The 6815-nt window shown below is 33.8% G+C and overlaps 1 pseudogene; it reads left to right on the top strand.

Annotated features, from left to right (window-relative positions):
• Nucleotides 1-5293, top strand: part of LOC137630253 (uncharacterized) — a 38207-nt pseudogene extending 32914 nt beyond the window's left edge.
• Nucleotides 5294-6815: the final 1522 nt, after the last annotated feature.

The raw sequence follows: 6815 nt of genomic DNA, 5'->3' as shown, positions 1-6815 counted from the left end.
CGTGAGCTGCATGCCCCGTTGTCGCCAGGGTAGCTCACAATTTAAGAAAACATTTATACATTTTCTTCTGACATTGTCTTCCTGGTGTGTGCGTGACCTTGCGTTCAGGTCAATGATACTTTCGACCTACTTCGTGGTTACTTTGCTGCTAGGTAGGTCAAGAGAATATTTCTCTTTAGACCTTAACTGCTAGATATAACATGTTTATGATCGAACATCGACTTTGAAAATACACTTTTCTTTCTTGATAGTGCTTATTCTGTAACTGAAAAACAGATTCCATAAATAGTGACTTATTTCAATGTATATTGTATTTCATTATTAAAAGATACAAATGAAAATTTCCTTTAAAAATAAAACCTACACAAAACTAAATTTCAATATATTTGGTTACACTGATCCTCTCCCCAAAAGATATTAGTTCACCAAACGTTTAACTGAGCTCCACAATGCCTTCGAAGAGTTGGAAGACCCAGGCCTACATGGCTGAGAACTATGAAGCGTTAAGTAGATGATGATGAATGGTGAAGTATCAAATTAAAAGCTCAAGATAGAGACGACTGACGAAATCTAACCGAGGCCCTTTGTAGCTTTGCGTCAATAGGCGTACGAGGAGATGATGATGAGTAATTAAGCGTCATATAACTTGTCAATCAATCAATCTAAAGCACAATAATTAATTAAAAATTCATAACCGTTATCCTCATTGTTATTGGCTTATCCGCAGAATGTTATTCTTTTGTTTTCTGCGTTATATTCACTGGTAATATCTTGCCCCAAAATATTCGCATTATTAGCCCATCACCGAAAGCAGGAAAATTAATTTAAAGAAAGCCACAAGATATCTAACACCATACTGAATATATATCAATCTGGATCCTGTACCTGTTTTAAGACAGACCTGTGGTATAAAGAAGTCAAATGTAGATGTTATGGTATATCTAGGAGTGAATGACCCAGAGAACACTCACTCTTTTTTTTTTTTTTTTTTTTTTTTTTGAGGTAGAGTAACGGAGAGGATAAAAAGAGATAAGAAACAAAAGAAAGGGTATAAAATCTTAATGTTTTGAATAAAAGGCTTCAAGTGAGGGCATTAAAATGACACCATCTTTCTATCTATATATAATATATATAAACGTGTATGTATGTATATATATATATATATATATATATATATATATATATATATATATATATATATATATATATATACACAAATACACACGTATATATATTTATTATATATATACATGTATATATATATATATATATATATATATATATATATATATATATATATATAAACAAATGGTAAACATCCTTAATATTTTGAATAACAAGCTTCAAGTGAGGGCTTTAGAATAACACAATCTATCTGTGTGTATACATACATATACATATATATATATATATATATATATATATATATATATATATATATATATATATATATATATATATATATATATATATATATATATATACATACATACATACATATATATATATATATATATATATATATATATATATATATATATATATATATATATATATATATATATAGTCAGGTAGTGAGTTGGCCAGTGCTCCAGCCACCTGTTGAGATACTACCACTAGAGAGTTACGGGGGCTTTTGACTGGCCACAGTACTACATTAGATCCTTCTCTCTGGTTACGGTTCATTTCCTTATACCTACACACAAACACACACCGAATAGTCTGGGATATACTTTACATATTCTCTTTTGTACTCATACACCTGACAACACTAAGATTACCAAACAATTCTTCTTCACCCAAGGGGTTACTGCACTGTAACTGTTCAGTGGCCACTTTCCTCTTGGTAAGGGTAGAAGAGACTTGTTTTGTTTAGGGGTTTATTAGTTTATAAAGGAGATATTTATCTTAATGTTGTTACTCTTCTTGAAAATTAATTTTTCCTTGTTTCCTTTCCTCACCGGGCTATATTCCCTGTTGGAGCCCCTGGGCTTATAGCATTGTGCTTTTCCAACTAGGGTTGCTAGCTTAGCAATTAATAATAATAATATATAATAATAATAATAATAATAATAATAATAATAATAATAATAATATATGTATGTGTATATATAAATATTATATTATATATATATATTCTATATTATATATATATAATATATATATATAAATATAAATATATATATATATATATAATATAATATCTATATATATACAGTATATATATATATATATATCTATATATTATATAATATATATATACATATATATATTTATATATATATATATATATATATATATATATATATATATATATATATATATATATATATATGACCACCTAAAGACCTACCACTTCAGATAGGCCTAGACCTTATGTACCAAATTCCAGGACCACTGTTATAACAATTGTAACAAGATAAATCTAATCAGACCTACAGAAGAGAAGCGTCATGATAGATCCCAAGTAGCCCGTGCTTATAAATTAGTGTTATCACATTAAGGGAAACATCAAAAGATACCCGCTAGCCTACTTCCATTAGCCTCAAGGAAATAAGATGGTGATAACAACGGAGGTTAATGATAACGATAATAAAGATAACATCATTTACATTGATGAGGACATCATCATTATTAGCATCATTATATTGGCCTAATACTACTTTTTTATTACTATAAAAATTTCTTTCTATGAAAAGGACACTTCAAAATCACCACTTTTTTTCTAGTCTTGGGTAGTGCCATAGCCTCTGTACCATGGTCTTACACTGCCTTGGGTTAGAGTTCTCTTGCTTTAGGGTACACTTAGGCACACTATTCTATCTTATTTCTTCTTCTCTTATTTTTTCTTTTTAGAGTTTTTAGTTTAATATGAGATTTACTTTAATATTGTTACCGTTACTAAAATGTTTTAATTGCTCATTACTTTTCTTGTAAATATTCATTTCCTTATTTCCTTTTCACTGAGCAATTTTTCTCAGTTGAAGCGTTTGGGCTATATCATAGCATCCTCTTTTACCAACTAAAATTGTAGCTTATCAAGTCAGTAATAATAATAATAATAATAATAATAATAATAATAATAATAATAATCTGGAAAAGCCTTGAAGAAAGCGATAAGTATATGCTGAAACAACTATCAGTTAATATCAAAAGTTGAAACTTAGTTGCAATTTTCGTGTTTACTTTTAGAGCCCTGGGGTCTAGAAAGATAATTGTCTTTCGGTGTTAGCGGTTAGAATACAGTATAAAATTATGCATTTTATACTAATCGAAATAGTACTCTCTCTCTCTCTCTCTCCTCCTCTCTCTCCTCTCTCTCTCTCTCATCCTCTCCTCTCTCTCCTCTCTCTCACTCTCTCCTCTCTCTCTCTCTCTCTCTCCTTCCTTTTCTTCTTCTTTGAATGTTTCACTTCTCTCATTCTATATGCACAACCTCTTCCTGCACATGATTCTCTCTCTTTCCCTCGTGTGTATGTTTGTATGTATGTATGTATGTATGTATGTATGTATGTATGTGTATATATATATATATATATATATATATATATATATATATATATATATATAGTATATATATATATGATAAAGCTTTGTCTATAAACAAGCCGGGTTTGTTGTGAGATATTGAATTTTCATTCAACTAAACCTTTTTAACCTTGTACCATTAGAGCTAACTTTCGTATGGCTTTAACAGCTTCCTTCTCTCGATTTAGGCAGCGATGAATTATTGTTCCTACCTCCAAATGTAGAAAACCAAAAATAAGGAAGGTGAGAGAGAGAGAGAGAGAGAGAGGAGAGAGAGAGAGAGAGAGGAGAGAGAGAGAGAGAGAGAGAGAGAATCAAAATACCATTTAGCACTGACCGGAGACGAAGGGTCTTTCCTTAGAAACCTTAATGAGTTTTTGAGTAATAGATTGAAAGAGTTGTTGTTAACGGGCACCATTGGATGTTGTTACTCGATTTGCTTCAATTTCATCTCCTGAATATAGATTTGGGGTTGCTGAATCCCTTTAACAGAGATCTAGCTAAAAATAATGTATGGTGCACATAATGGGGCATGAAGTTGAACCCTAATAGAACTCAAAATAATTTACGTAGGTCGAGGACAGTGGTTCCTCAATATCAAGATTTCAGCATTGATAATGTTTAACTCTATACGACTTTCAAAATTTCAGATGTGATTCTTGATAGTAAATTTACTTTTGCAAAACACATTCAATCTGTTTCTTCTTCAATCAGACAACAACTGGCTTACTGATAGTCTTTCATGATTTTGGGTGATCTACCTATACTGAAGAAGAATTTTAATTCTTTCAATTTGCCTTGTTTCGAGTATTATTCTTCTGTCTGGGTCTTCAGCTACTGAATCTCATCTTAATCTGTTGAAAAAGAAATTGTAGTCTAGTTTACTTCTTATTCATAATCTAGATATTAGTCTCTGGCACCGTCGTTAGGTTTAGCTCTTTATGCAGGTTACATGAGATTTTTCATAATTCTTACTTCAGTTTATTGATTACTTATGTTTTTATATTCTATTATGTTTGTATCTTCTATTACTCATGTTTGTATCGTCTGTGTTCCAGGTGACTCATCAGTCATCCTTTTGACTAAATAAAGACGTATGCAAGGAAGAGAGTGTCTTCTTTCTATGACTGAAAAGTCACTCGTGAAGATTTTCAACGATTCGTTTCGCTCAACCATCTTATAAACTCGAGTGCCCTCTTGAGAGCTTCACCCTGGGAATCTCAAGACATGGAAAGGCATTCGCAGCAACTCTTGCAATAGCTCTACAAATGCCTTTTTGACAAAGGCTGCACATGGAACACCTGCCCCCTTAAAGCTTAAACTGAATCTTACAAAACCTGGTAGGCAACAATCACCCTATACGCAAGGGAGTAGTTATCGAGGTCCGCCAGTTCCATCAGTATGCTATTCGAGTCGATGGATCTGGTAGAATGACACCCAGAAATCGCCAATATCTTAGAGATTCCGACCATCCCAGCCTCCTCCTGATAGGATTGATTTCGTACTTCACACACACCCCAGAACCGGCTTCAACCAGCCTGCGAGCATCGCACCTACCATAACTGCAGTTGCAGAAGGTCCACCTGAGCCAGAAGTTGCACCAGCTCCAGTTGAAGTCCCATTCACAGAGCCAACGACTTCACAGCTCACAATCTTAAGGCTGATAGCTACAACTCCTATGCAATTGCCGGATCAACAGGAACTAGTCACCCCTCCATCGGGGCCCATCCTCACCAGAGTCCACAACTGTGCCACCAGTTACTAAGCTATCATTATCCCTGAGGCGTCTTATGCTTCATAACAAACCAGGTGCTAGGGAAACGATGCCTTTAAAACATTTTGAGATTAGTGTGACTGTTCACTTCGAGCCCAGGGTCTTCGGTGGGTCACAATAATAACCCCTCCCTCTCCGGAGGAAAGATGAGGGTTTCTATATTAAGTGTATGGAAGTGCCATTGATAATTGGCCTTTAAGCCACATTTATAATTTTTAATCAGGCTAGGGTGAACTGATCAAATGCTCCAAATACTATTGATGTTTTTATATTTTGGCAATAAAGCCTATTACAGAACTTTCACAAGTTGCTGTTTCCAGCCCGTCAAGTTTTATTCCTACCCTTTGACCCCCTCATTTTATTCATTACTTATGTTTGTATCTTATATTACTTATATTTGTATCATCTGTGTTCCAGGTGACTCATGTCATACTTTTACTAAATAAAGTTATACAAGGAAGAGTGTCTTCTTTCTAATTATGACCATCCTTTGCAGTTACTTACAATAGTCATGCCTTGTGCATCAATAGGCTCATACTACGCAGTTTTCAAGAAGTTTCATTCTAGCTTTAACCAAATCGTGGAACGATCTGTGTGAGGGTGCACTACCTTTGGAAGTAAATTCCGTCTCTTCAGTAAAAGGGAAAAAGGACCTCGAAGCTCTTGTAGCTTTAAGGAGTTGAAGAGCGATGATCGACGCTCATAATCATAAAAGCTCCGTTTACCACATCTCATCTGAACCAAATACGGTGGTCACGTGCTCACATTGGCATCGCATCCATGTAACGCTGCCAAAATATCGATTATGGAATATGACGTTGTTAGCGATAATGGTGCTAGCAACAGATGACGAGAGAGAGAGAGAGAGAGAGAGAGAGAGAGAGAGAGAGGAGAGAGAGAGAGAGAGGAGAGAGAGAGAGAGAGAGAGAGTAGGAAAATGGATAATTATTACAAATAGCAAAGTTAAGTGAGAGAATAAAAAAATAAAAATATCAGCGTAAGAAGAGATAAATAAGTTTAATTTATATCCTGAAATCTAGTATATATGACCTAATACTGGAACTGGGAGGCCATTCAAAGTCTAAATGCAATTGGGGGTGAGGGGGGAGGGGACACAGCAGCTGCCCTAATAATTAATTGACGAAGGGAGGTTGTACAACCAAATTATTATTATTATTATTATTACTATCCAAGCTACAACCCTAGTTGGAAAAGCAAGATGCTATAAGCCCAGGGGCTCCAACAGGGAAAAATAGCCCAGTGAGGAAAGGAAAAAAAGGAAATAAATGAAGAGAACAAATTAACAATAAATCATTCTAAAATAAGAAACAACGTCCAAAACAGACATGTCATATAATAAAACTATCAACAACATCAAAAACAAATATGTCATAAATAAACTATAAAAAGACTATGTCCGCTGGTCAACAAAAAAGCATTTGCTCCAACTTTGAACTTTTGAAGTTCTACTGATTCAACCACCCGATTAGGAAGATCATTCCACAACTTGGTC

This window comes from Palaemon carinicauda, chromosome 38, assembly GCF_036898095.1.
Source record: "Palaemon carinicauda isolate YSFRI2023 chromosome 38, ASM3689809v2, whole genome shotgun sequence".
NCBI lineage: Eukaryota > Metazoa > Arthropoda > Malacostraca > Decapoda > Palaemonidae > Palaemon > Palaemon carinicauda.
The sequence above is the reverse complement of the archived record's forward strand: the minus strand, read 5'-3'. Positions and strand labels throughout refer to the sequence as shown.